We start from the raw sequence: 13,786 nt of genomic DNA, 5'->3' as shown, positions 1-13,786 counted from the left end.
TTCAACAGCTTCAAAAGCATTAACGATAAATATATCTTCCTTCTGTCAGGCTCTACAGAGCCACGATATACAACACCAAGCTAATATATTAACCTAGGTAATGAGAGGATCAGTGAGAAAATCCCACAACAGAAACAATGCGGTAGTAATGTTAATATCGAGAATTTTTTTTGCTCTTAGCAACCACAACTATTATACCATGTATAGAACTCTAATCAGCAATACTTATTTACTGTCAATATGGATATAAAAAGATGAACAAGATGGAGTCTCTGAGCACACAATCTTATTGGGAAAAATATGCCACATAATGGAGCTGGGCCAGGCCATACCATGCTGTTTCCCACAAACAAAATAAAATGGAAACAAGCTGGCAGGAGAGAAACCCCAAATAAGCTGCAAAGGCAACGGCTGCTCTATGAGCTCATGGAATGAGAGCTCAGAAGAAGTCTGCGATACTGACGGATGACGTCACAGAAGAGGGAGGGTGTGAACTCAATGTGGACGGCAGGATAAACTTGAAACGCCAGCAAGAGGATTGGAAAGCATTCGAGGGGAAGGCAAGGTCTGAGGTTAGGCTCGGAGTGGGGTTAAAGGCTCAGTATAGTTAGAAGACTAAGCTAGTTGGGAGTTAGAAGGCCAGTTTGAATTAATGTTATTCTTCTCTAAGATGTTTATTCAACTGAGATATGGTTAAAAAGTAATACATAAGAGTAAACAAATGTAGCATTTACTTTAAAATTTTATTTTTAGATATTTTAAGCTTAGATTTTTCTCTAAAATAACAATAAATCTTAGGTACCTAAATTCCAAAAATTATTGCCAAAAGAGAAAAGACATATTTAAATATCAACAAGAAATATTTTTTAAAATTGTACTTAAATATTCAGAGAAAGAATAATGAGACCACTAAAGTTCTCAAGTCCAGGCCCACCTCTGCTGGTGATGAGTCATGACCTTGGGGAGCAAGAACCCTCTGGCCTTCAGCTCTCTCATCCCTAACCTGGAAGAAAGTTACATCAGAGGACCTCGAAGACTTCCTGCAGTGGTAAAATCTTAAGATTTTAAGGAAGTGTAGTTTCCGGAGCAGACTCAAAGAGGGAAAACGTCGGAGGGAAGAGACGAAATGTAAAGTGGGTCCTATAACAGAGCTCTGGAGAAAAGCTCTCCCAGGGCTTAATACGCACTCCTAGGGTCTAGTTGAAATGGTGGGGGCAGAGAGGACAGGCTGGCACTCTCCCTCTCTACCAGGGACTGATGACCTCCACTACAGCAGAAGCTTGAAGGGTGCCCAGGAGTGGGGGCTCCGTCGCCTGTGGGCCCTCGGGTGACCCATATTTTATCGTTTGTCTTCTTCCCATTCTTTTTCAGAACATGTATACTTACCCTTGGATTTTCTTCATCATTCATTTTTAAAATGACTTTCCCACATATATGTTTTTTGTAATAGTTTCTATCAAAAATCATAAAATGAGCATAAAATTCACTATTCTGTTCTTCCAAAAAACATGCTAGCCAAAATAGTATATCAAAATGTTTTAGATTTGTGGAATTCTAATGCCCATGTAGAACTGGAAAACAAATGAACTGGTTGTGTGTGTGTGTATGTGTGTGTAAATAAAATATATAAAATATATTTCTAAAAAATATAAAATATATTTCTATCCACTCGCCTTTCAAAAAGAAGTTTTAAAATTATTTTGGTAACCAAATTATATTACTGCCAAACGAGTAAGCACTAAGGACTTACCCAAGGAAATATGTTGTACTGAACAAAAGATATATGTTTAAATTCACCAAGCATTTTCCTGAACTTGACTTCAAAGGTTACTGATGGCATCTACATAGTACTTCTTCTATATCTCCACATGCAAATGAAGCCATCCTCTCCTTATAAGAACCTCTTACCAATTTATTCACACAATTTAAGAATTACTAGCAAATGCTTATAAGTAAATCTGATAAAAAAAGATAGGTCTGGAAGATTGTACTTCTAAAAAATATGCGACTGCCCCTGTATTCTCTGTCTCGGTGCGACTCATCATCTACCCCCTGGCGTCAGGCTCAACTCCTCCATCCTCCTCGCCTCGCACATCCCAGTGAGGAAACGGTCCTGCGGACTTCCTCAAGCATCTCTCCTCTTCCACCACGCCGGCTCAGGACCCCAGTGCCCTTCACTGTCTCCGGCAAGCCCATCCTCCACGAAGTGGCCGAAACTGTCGAAGTTGCAAATCTAACCACTACTTGCCTTAAAACCTTTTGATAGCTTTGCATTTTCCATAGGATAAAATTCAAACCTTTAACCTCTTCAGCTTCAGACCCTGCCACACAAGCAGGCTTTAACCGCTTTTAGTTCCGATTTTTTTCATGCTTCTCCTCTAACCTGAAAATAGCTCTTATTTTTCTGTCCTCCTCTCTTGCCTAAATATAATCCAAGCCCGCAAGCTCCACCCAGGTATCGACTTCCTAGAATACCTTCCCACTCAACTCCACTGCACTCCCATAATCCTTTACATGCTTCTAGCCTGGAGACAACCACCCTGCAGGGTAATGTATCTGCTCACGGGGCCTGCACCTACCAAGTGATGGTGAGTAACCTGAGGACAGGAGCTGGGATTTAATTTAGTTGTGACTGGTGCACGGAAGTCAATCACCGTTCGAAGCAGGGATAATGGAAAAGTGGATGAATGAAGCTAGAGTTATGAACCAAAAACAGCACTGATAACCTTTGGTGGTTGTATTTTGTTACCCCCAAACTCAGGGGTGGGGGGGGCTTTCAGTAAATCTTATTTCATGGCTAATTCAAAGTTAAAAATCAATTAATACTAAATGAAACTCTTGTGTTTTTTTTGTACTATTTCTCATTCTCCACAGCAAAGAAAAGAAGATAAAGAAAACACTACCACAGTCTCATCTTAATCATAATAGAAGGGAAATCTGGAATTTTGGAAGATGTAGAACCTTCACATTTGATTGAAAAAGATAAGCCCTCTCTGCTGACCTTCCAATGCACCTAGGGGAGCTGAGGAAACCTACACGGTCAGCTACATCAGACTACACACCTTGAGTCCAAAGGCGGTATCCTCCGAGGCCAAGACTTCAACCTGAAATCATAAGGAAAAAAATAATTTAGGCACTATCAGAATCTTCTATGAGTCTAGCCATAGACCAGAGCACAGGCCTGGAACTAAGACTGGCATTCAATTTACATCAGGTGTGGAGAGAGAGAGATCTGTGATTCTCTTCAAGACTTGGGTATAAATCCAGGTCACTGCCCCAGATTCCAGGTTTATAACCAGGCAAGCTTTTGTCAAATTAATAGATTTGCCTCATGTTGAAGTGGTGGTCTGAGGTCCTTAAAATAATCTAGTAACTTAGGAGAATCATCCTTCTAACTTAAATTACAAGATACTGGATATACTTTTTGATCTTTTACTGACAGACTGCGAGGGGAAAGTTATGCCTCGTAAAGCAATTTCATCGTGCTTGTGAAAGTGCTAGTAAGTTCTTGTCCTGCTACCTCAGAGTGGGTAGTCCCTGGAATGTTGCAGAGCGAGAGCTCCCAAAAGCAATACTCTGGAAGAGGCAGACAGCGTCTAAGCAACAAGTTGTGAAATGATGGCAAAACTTCAAAATTGCCTGTCAGTCTTACACATTAGAAGACAGAGCTCATTAACATGAATTTTAAAAGCTGCGTGGAACGAGACGTGTATTGATAATTACTGTTTTTTAAACATAATTATTCAGTCTGATGTATAAAGCTTTTAACTGACTGCTACGAAGTACCTATATGATGGAGAAGAGCAAGGAAAGAAGGCAATAGAACGAAGATGAGTGTTTTTTAAGTATCTAGGGAAGACAGTGGGGGTGGGGCGACGATATCGGACTAGTGGCTTCACTGCTAGTTTTAAACCTTTTAAAACTAGGCATTTGTAGTAGATGTTTTAAGTAGAAGGTACGCAGGCCAATCCAATGTATCTTGCTAAAACAAAATTGGACTCTTCCCTTGGGCGAAGGAAACACAGAAAGGAAGCTCATTTCAATAAGACTGTCATTCGGTATGAAAGTGAAGGGGTCAAAAAAAGAAATAAGGAAACAAATTGTATTCTCCAACGGCTTTACTGAAAGTGAGGCTCACCCACCACCTGGTCCCTGACAGAGACTGGTCTGGCACACAAAGCAGGAGAAACGCGTGATTAGGTATTGAGAAGGGGAGCAGCCTCACCTTGACGAAAACCATATGCTGCTGATACCAAATGCAATTTTAGGCTAAAGACTAAAATGTTGGATCCGCTATAGCACAAAATCATTATAAGACTCACTGACAGCATTTCTGTTTACACTCGATTTCTAAAGCTAATTGTTAGATTTAGAAACAAGATCTTATTATAGACTTTTAGTTTGGAGGAAAAACCACAACTATTTGCAATTTACATATGCATATGCATGAATTTCCTAAGTCCTGTCTTTTACAACACTAGGTTACTAACCTCGAAATTCTTTACATTAAAACCTCTAATCAACATTGAAGACTTTAAAGAGAAAGCACAAACAACAAATTTGCTGAATCTTAACTACTAGAAACACTATGACATTTACTCTTGAATTATACACAGAGATCATGTCTGCATACCTCAGTGTTAGGTATATTCACCCTGGATGTGATACTTTAATATACATGCAATTATTTTAAAAATAAAAGTTTAAATTTGCAAAATCACCTCTAGAGTGAGTTCTGCATTTGCTTAACATATTTTAAAAAGGCAAAGTAGCAAGAAAATTCAACAGCAAACAGAAATCTATTTAAAGATATGGCTTTCCTATACTTGACAGCCTGGGATGACAGCAAACCCAAGCTTTCCAGTGGGGCTTAGGAACTCTCCCTGTGGCGCTGGCAGTAGCTAGACAAAAACAGGCCTTGGGGCTTGGAGGATGGAGGCGAGTTTCAGAGGCCCAGCCTCACTCTCCACCCTGGAGTCTAGCTCCAGGAGGGCTCAGAGACGTGTTTTGAAATTCCTAAGTATTAGCCAATCTAATTAAAGCAACTTTAAAAAATTATGCATTGTTCAAAGGCGCTACAGTTTAAATACATACGCACTCTAATTCAGCATCCTTTTTATTTTGTTTCTGTAAGACCTTAATTTTAATACCTATGGAAAAACAGCTGATTTTAAAAACATGAGATTAACCTCAATTTAATAAGAAAGGAAGATCAACGTCACACAAAGGTTTTCACGGGAGCCGGAGGGCATCCCCCTCTAGTGGGGGCAGGGGGTATTTCAACCTTCATACACAGCTTCCAGGTGGGAGTCCCATAACCTAACTAGCAACACAAATCTGGTAAGCTTTTTTGTTCCTTTAATCATAAATTTGAATCTCTAAAAAAAAAAAAAAGGTATTTTGTATTTCACCAGCCCAAAACGTCTATAATTCCTACATATAAACTAGAAGTAGATTTGTGTTTATCTGATGGGATTTTAGTTATTAGCCAATGATCATCAAATGGAATCTGGCTATAAAGCAGTCATGATTTTAAATAAAAGTGTACGACTGGAAAAACTTAGCACAATCCAAGTGGAAAGCTCTGACAGCGTAGCGGGAGGACGAAAGGCCGGCAGCCTGCATTCACCTGAGTCACTAACGACGACTTTCTGGGTGTTTACTACATGAGTGCCTGGGTTTCGCTAAGGTATTGATACCCAGGCGAAATGTATGTAAACATTCATTTAAAAAAATAAATTCAAATTCCAGAGAAGATTTAATGGTGCCTTTTTTTTTTTCCTTTTTAAAATTCAGTTTGGGGAGATTTAAAACTGGCAGTACTATAAAATCATCAAAAAAAAAAAAAGTCAAGTTTTATCAAACGTAAAATTAGGACAGAATAAGCAAGCTCTCCTTCACACAGACACAAAGATAACTCCAGATGCCGATGAGAGGCATAGCTGATGTCCGCGGGGGAGAGAGCTTGTCAGGGGTCCTCAGGGCCCAGGTGTGAGGGAGTGAGAGTGTGTGAGTGTGTGTGCGTGCGCACGTGTGTGTGTGTGTGCGTGCACACGTGTGCATGCAAACAGAGCAGGGACTCCCTAAGTCCAAGATAAAGCCCTTTCCATCAAATCATGTTTACTTCAAATGATGCTACAATCAACACTTCATAACACCAAGACCTAAAAGGATTCCATTTGTAGAGAACTTTTGAAATCACTGTGAAAGTTCAATCTGCAAAGTTCGGCAGCAGCCAAGCCCTGTCCGGGCCCTTCGCTCCACTCAAGAACAAAACCCTTCACGCGGCTTCTCTCCCTCAGTTACTCTCTAAAAACAAGACTCTTTTATTTCCAATCATTCCACCATTAAGAAAATCAGGAAAATGTGCATTCATGAAGTTGGAAGTAAAACTGGTCATGTTTTTTTTCTTTCTTGAATCACTTTCAAAGTCTTTTTTACTTTCACCTCTAGGCAGAAAATACTAATCCAGCAGCAATTTCATTAAAATAAAACAATGCTAAAACTATGTCCATTTTAATAATTTTTTTTCTAAAATCGGGATTACACAAAAAGAAATAAAGTGACACACGATTTATAATCATATATATAAAAAACCTTATTCATAATTAAAGGAATGCAAATCCAAACTCCCAACATTATTTTCCTTACTACTGATTATTAAAGATTAAAACTTCTGATAATTACAATATTGGAAAAGGCGTGAGAAATCACTGAGATCATAGCCTTGCACTGACGATGAGAACATATATTTAGAATGATGTGCAATTTGGCAGCATCCATCAAAATGCACATGCACATGATTAAGTGTTAACTCCCAAATTCCACTAATATTCAAATGCAAAAAGATTTACAAAGCTGTTTACTGGAGTTTTTTGTAACAGTGAAAAGCTGACAACTATCAAGCAAATGTCCATCAACAAGGGAGTGTTTAATAAATGATCATACAGCCAAGCAATAGAATACAACGCTGCTGTAAAAAAGGAAGTAACTGTGTGCAGATAAGATTTCTATGATACCACATTAAATGAAATAAATCAGAACGTGTAGAGCAAGCTAACACCTGTGTTTAGAAGAAAAGTGAGAGTCAGTATATGCTTAATATGCTTTTACCATTTCTAGAAAGCTATGCAAGAAACACATCAGTGATTGTCTCAAGGGAGATAATTTATTTTTCATCGTATTTTGTCTTAAAATGCAATAATTTTTTTTTTGCCAAGTGTATGTGTTTCTTGTTCAACTAAAAGTGGCTAACAAAATAAACCAATAACAACATTAAAAATTATTAAATGTCAATAGTACTCATGGATATATAAATAAACATCTAATCTTTCAAGTTGGTACAGACTGAAAATATAGTAGTCAATGCCTGTGTGTACAGAACCCCCAACACTTATGATGGGTACGCCAATAAGAACAGCCCTCCCAGAAAACATTTTTTATCATACATCAAGAGCCCCTCAAACATATTTATGCCCATTTATTCAGGATGTAGTTACTCGAGAAATTAATCTTTGTGATGTAATTTGCCATGAATTATTTCTATATTAAGTATCTGTACTACAGCATTATTTGAAAGAACAAATTACAAAAATGTACAAAAATAGGGAATGGTTAAATAAAGCATGGTATAATCATATGCTGGACCCTTACCTAATCATAAAAAACTGCTTTCAGAAAATATAGGAAAATGCTCAGGACATGTTAAACTATAAAAGTAGAATTAAAAACAGAAATTTAACTTTATATATATTGAAATCTATCCATTTGCTTCCTCATGCCTTCTAAAATATGTGCCATGCTGGAAGATGTCTTCTCCACTCCAGGATTTTTGAAATAGTAACTCATGTTTTCTTTTAATAAATTTGACTTTATTATTTTTACATTTAATTATCTGATCCATCGATGAGTTATTCTTAAAGAACAAGGAGAAAAGGTGACTCGATTTTAATTTTCCATTTGAATAACTGTGATGCAGAATAACCCCTCAATTTCTCCAATGACCAGAGATACCCTATCTTCACTGTAATTAAACAGTGAAATGATATAAATTTTGCCTCTCATTCCAGGTAGGGATGGAAAAACAAAATTACCCGTGAGGTATTCAACTCAAAGTGAGATGGGAGTAAAGGGAGGAGATTAATAATAATCAACAAGAGCCTGACTGAATTTTCAGTCACAATATTTGTCTACAAGTACTAAAAATTCAAATGCTCTTGGGGGGAAAAAAAAAATTTGCCTAGACAATTCAAAGGCAAATTTTTATAAGTAATCTTTATTTTACTTATAAAGATTACTGTGTCTACTTTGGTTGAGTCAAAAAGATCAATATACCAACTAGAACCTATTCCATTAAGCAGACTTATACCTACATTTTAAGGAAAAGCAGATTCATAAATAAACTGCTCAAAACCATGTCCCAGAATTTACAATTTAAACTGCAGGACAAGCTCCTCCCCACCTCACCACCTTCTGGCTCGCACTGGGCTTCAAAGCTTTAATTTTAGGAAGCAAGAAAGTTGTTTTGTCTTTTCTTTATTATTATTGTTACTTCTTACTACTAAATATTATCATATCTTACTTTTTTTATAATCTATTAAAAAATGAACACTTAAAAAACATGTAAAACCTTGACAGCATTCTCTTACTTATTAATGCTCCTCAGTCTCCTTATTAGTATGTATAGGCCACATAACAGCTCAAGGACACAGCCTGCTAAAACTGCTCAGCATTTGGTCAGCTTGTAATAGAACATATAATGATTCCTTCTACTGTTAAACACTACCGAGCAAAATAACCATTCTCTTAATATATTAAAATTAACTAAAAACTTGTCCCCATGTAGGGAACCAATAAATATTAATAACAACGATAAATTTTATCTATGCAAACAAAAAGCATTTGTCACACTTAATACCATGTATAGGATTTCAAGACAAACATGGCTATATTATAATTACACTTTTCAATTGTTATACTCACATTATCTTCTATACTAGGATGTTAGCCATATCTTCATTTCCTAGGCTGTTAAATTTAAAACAAAGGTTGTCAACATTGTGGTCAAACTTCTCTAATGATGTCTCTGAGTGAGGATACCCTCGCTTAATGGTATGGCTTAGAGAAGAGAGACCCTGAGTGCTGCACAGAGTGTGCAAAACACTATGCAATGTGACTTTACAGCTCCTTCCATCAAAAGATGGAGTCCGTTTCTCTACTTCTCTAATCTGGGATGGACATGTGACTTCTTTGGATCAAGAGAATGCAGGAACAGAAATCATATTGTATATTGTACCACTTCCAAATCTAAGATTCAGGAGGCAATGCATACTTCTAATCATCGTCTTGGAAGTCGACCAGTCACCACATGAATAAGCCCAGGCTAGTTTGCTGGAGGACGAGACACATACGATTCTGTTACCACATCACCCTAGCCAAGAGCCAGTCAACTCCAAGAAGCCTAGCCACTTAGCTGATCAGCAGCAGATTGAAAAAGGGAGAATGAGCTCAGCAGAAACCAGAACTACTCAGTCCCAGGACAAACTGTCAAATTGTAAGATTGTGAGCTAAATAAATGATGGTTGTTCTGAGCACTAAGTTATGGGTTGGTTTGTTGCGTAGCAGAAGCTAATACACAATACAGCTTAAATAAAAACTCTAGGTGTCAGGCATTTATGGCAGAGTTCCAGGGAAAAACGTTATGCTACTAAAGGCAGTTCCAAAGGCACTTATAGGATCTATAGTCACTATCTCCGTCTCCACTCCCTATTTTAAAACGAAGATTGTCATACCATAAAATTCTACCTCAATTCTTTTTATGGTCCACAAGAAGCTGAACAGCATGGCTTCCGCTTGCCTCACTGACCTCCAGTCCTACCTCTCTTCCTCCATGCACAGTGTCTCAGCTACACTGGCTTCCTTTCTCGTCTCCTGAAACACCCTGCTATCAGATTTTCCTATTACTGGTCCCTTATCACTCACACCTCAGTTTAAAGGTCACCTCCACACACAGCCCCTCTCTCTCTCTCTCTCGTATTACTACTTGATGTCTGCTTGTTTATCCCTTTACTAAAATGTAAATTTCACAAGCGCAGAGGCTCAATAAATAACTGTTGAATAAGTAAATGTGTATGAATGAATGTTGAGGACTGTAACACAAACAATAAAATATAAACACATATTTATTAACCCAGATTTGAAACAGCTCATTATGCCACTGGTGTAGATGTAACAAGATGTAAAACATGCTCTACCTAATATAACTATGTAAATTAAAATCTTATGTACCATTTGGCTGATGATATACACACTTGCACTACACACAAGTGTTATTAAAAAACAAAATCCACTTTTACTGTATTTAATGATATATATGTATTCGATGCATTTATCTCTCTAGCCAAGTATACTTTAAATTCTTTTAAAAGGATTAGGTTTTCAAACTGATGGCAATGAAGGAAGTATGTTGCTCATACAGATCTCTTCTATTTCTGAATTAAATGTAATGATTCTTTCAGAATTGTACAAAAAAAATAACTACAGTCAATACTTTATAAAGAACACATGTAGTTCATCCTTACAAAGTAAATTTTTAAAAGTAAATTTCAATAAAATTTGAGCTTTGCATCTAGGCTGGCTGCCTACAACACAGCACAGGGAAAGAGTCCCCGGCGCGTGCTGCAGGTCATTCCCGGGAAGGAGGTGAGCAGGCGGAAACCCTGCGGCAGAACGCTAGCACTGCGGGGGCTCGTGGTCACAGTGCCATGCGCGCTCCACAGGTGCGCTCCTGAGACAAAGTGGAACAGCAGCCCACGTGTGAGCCCCTCGGTTACATATTTGTACATGTAGGGGGCATACAGAATACATGTCTATGAGAAATTACATGTATAAAAGATGATCGTTTCTATACTTCCAATGTTTATCAAGAAATATAGGCTATGGAATCATGAAATATACAGACCACTATGTACGTATCGATTCATGATTTATTGGTTTTTCCAATACAACCAATGTATGTACAACAAACAGTACAAATTTGTAAACAAAACTTTTTAAAACATCGGACTTTCAATAAAAGCAATGCTTTCATATTTACCTTCAGATCTTCCTGTAAATCATATTTTATTACAGCAGAATGTTATGGTAAGACACTAATTATTCACTATATCATCATTTCTATGTGATTGCTTTTCCTGTATACTTCAAGTTAACATTTATTTCTTATTAAGATTGTCTATACTTAATTCATAAGTTCTAAGAGGCTGATGAAAAACTATAAAAGTTATGAGTCCGTGCAGTTTAAAAGTTTAAAACTTTTAACATTAAGTAGATGGTAGTTATCTAAACTTAATAAAAATTAAGATAATACTATTATCTCATCTTTCACTGTATCAAATACATTGTGAATTGTCATATTCAATGCTATCTTAAGCAATACTTCCCTCTTTACCCAAGTATCCACTCATTTATGTATAAATTGATATTAAAAGTGTATCAAATTTACTGCACTACATTTACAAATTTACTATATTATAGTTTAATTCAAATGCTCTAGAAACATAAGCCAATAACAAAAACCTTGTTTTCTAATTTAAATTACATTTCATAAAGAGAAAAAATTTGTATTTTAAGAATAAGTGGATAAAGCTAGTAAGGTAATAAAAGTTGAAAATTTAGCTAACACTAGCTGACCATACTTGATCTCTCTCCTAGTCCCACCTGTCGTGAAGGTTGGCTCAGAACAGCAGGTTGAAAGTTGTGATGAAACCATGATGCGGAAAAGTCGTGTGGGCAGAGGCTGTGGGGACCCATGGGCGAAGGCTACGTACAAGGCACCACCGCGTCTAAGGGGAAGAGTCGTGTGGGCAGAGGCTGCGGGGGCCCATGGGCGAAGGCTACGTACAAGGCACCACCACGTGTAAGCGGAGGACGTGCAACGAAGACGACTTTGATTAGATGAGAGTGAAAGGAAGTTTAAAAACAGAAATTTTAGATCAACAAATTATACTTCTATTACTGCCTCCAAATGTCTGCTGCACATTATTAATTTGATTCTGTCACTGGTTTCTTTTTCTGCTGCCCTCCTCCCGTCCGCGATGTCCCTGACCCTCTCAGCTGTCAGTAGGGTTTACATGTAAGAAAAACGACAGAGGAGAAAACCTTCTCTTTTACCCTACAATACTTCTACCAAAATAGACTGGTTTTAAAAACACTGAAATAGTGGTCATAACCAGATTTTAAAGCCTTTCAAAGTTTAAATTGTTTAGGACTATCTTCATTATCAACTTGGAAGAGAAAGACAACTCAGTAAGAGAGAGAAAAAGAATATAAAGTTAGTTATACTTACGTTTAACCACAAACCTTTACCTTTTACCTGAAAACTAATCCTTGTTTTAGACGGGACTTATTTTGAAGAATCTACCTATTTGATTAGGTAAACTAGTTAATGCAAAACTGAGACGTCTCTAGCGAAGACAACCACTTTTTATCCCTCACAGGTCCCTAAAGGGCTCTTCGTCCAAGAACCTAAACTGAACCGGCTCCACGCCAATCATGGTGCCTCCTCTGTTCTCTCACACGAACCGTTTCAGACTGGCCTTATCTGCCAAAGGCAACAACAACGAAAATGCTAAACCAAGAGTCTAAGCATGTGAAGGAAACTGAGGCTAGTACAGGAAGTTCTGGAAGAGGCAAATTAAGAAAAAGAGTCGATGTTTTCAAGGCAACTAACTGCCACAATGCCACTACTCCACTCTGCCCCTCTTCCTCTCTCCAAAATAAGCATGTCATCTAAAAAAGTTGTGTGAGAAAAAGAGGAAGCCTTCAAAAATAGGTATTAGTTGTGTGAAAAAGCTTTTCGGTATTAATCTTCTAGTATACAGGACCATAAAGGCCTTGTCTCTAAAGAATCTCCATTCTTGACCAGTTGAAAAATATTGATAATTCAAGAGATAGGCACGTTAGTACATAAAATGGGAAGATAAGTGCATTCGTCTGCTCACTTAAGATGTGGGTGTCTGAGGACCGTTGAGCTGAGGTCAGACCGGGAGCAATGAACCACCTCAAAACAGCACAGCTATGGAATCGAGATTGGCCTAAAGGAGAAGACAGGCCCTGCGTTCGTTGGTGACGTTCATCTGTAACTGCTTTATTAAGAAAAACCACTACACATCAAGAGGCATGTCTTGACATGAAATAATAAAGTCACTTTCTGAAATACTAGTGACATATGATTACAGAGCTCCCCTAAAGAATAAATTATTGAGGAGGAATCCTTTGCTTCCACCGCAGACAGTAATTTGTTTAAAAATATGGGATTCAAATAGGAGAACTGATTTTTTAAAATAATCTATTGCAACAAAATAAGGCAGCCGCTTTGGTAGGAGTTTGGTAGTTTCCGACAAGGTAAAAGCAGTCCTACCGCATGATCCAGAAAGACACTTCCAGGGGTTAACCCAGGAGAGACAGAAACACATGCACATGAAAAACTGCATGAAAATGTTTATAGTCTTTATAATTGTCAAAAACTGCAAACCATCCAAATGTCTATCAAGTGGCGAAAGGATACACAAAACTATGAACCACATTCCTACAACGGACAACTACGCAGCAGCAAAGGGGTTAACTACTGATGTAAGCTGAAACATGATGGATCTCAAATGTGTTATGCTAAGTAAAAGAAACTAGACTCAAAAGGCTACCTACTATATGATTCCATTTCTTAGACATTCTGGAAAAGATAAAACTACGGGAAAGGAAAACAGATGAGTGGGTGCTAGGAGCTGGG

The 13,786-nt window shown here is 37.7% G+C and overlaps 1 protein-coding gene across 1 annotated transcript in view; it reads right to left on the bottom strand.

Moving 5' to 3' along the window:
- ARID1B (AT-rich interaction domain 1B) overlaps nucleotides 1-13,786 on the bottom strand; it is a 389,943-nt gene that overhangs the window by 149,835 nt on the left and 226,322 nt on the right. The gene's annotated exons all lie outside the window — the stretch shown is intronic.

Source organism: Pteropus vampyrus, unplaced genomic scaffold (assembly GCF_000151845.1).
Source record: "Pteropus vampyrus isolate Shadow unplaced genomic scaffold, Pvam_2.0 Scaffold78, whole genome shotgun sequence".
Lineage (NCBI taxonomy): Eukaryota > Metazoa > Chordata > Mammalia > Chiroptera > Pteropodidae > Pteropus > Pteropus vampyrus.
This window is presented reverse-complemented; position numbering and strand designations above follow the sequence as displayed.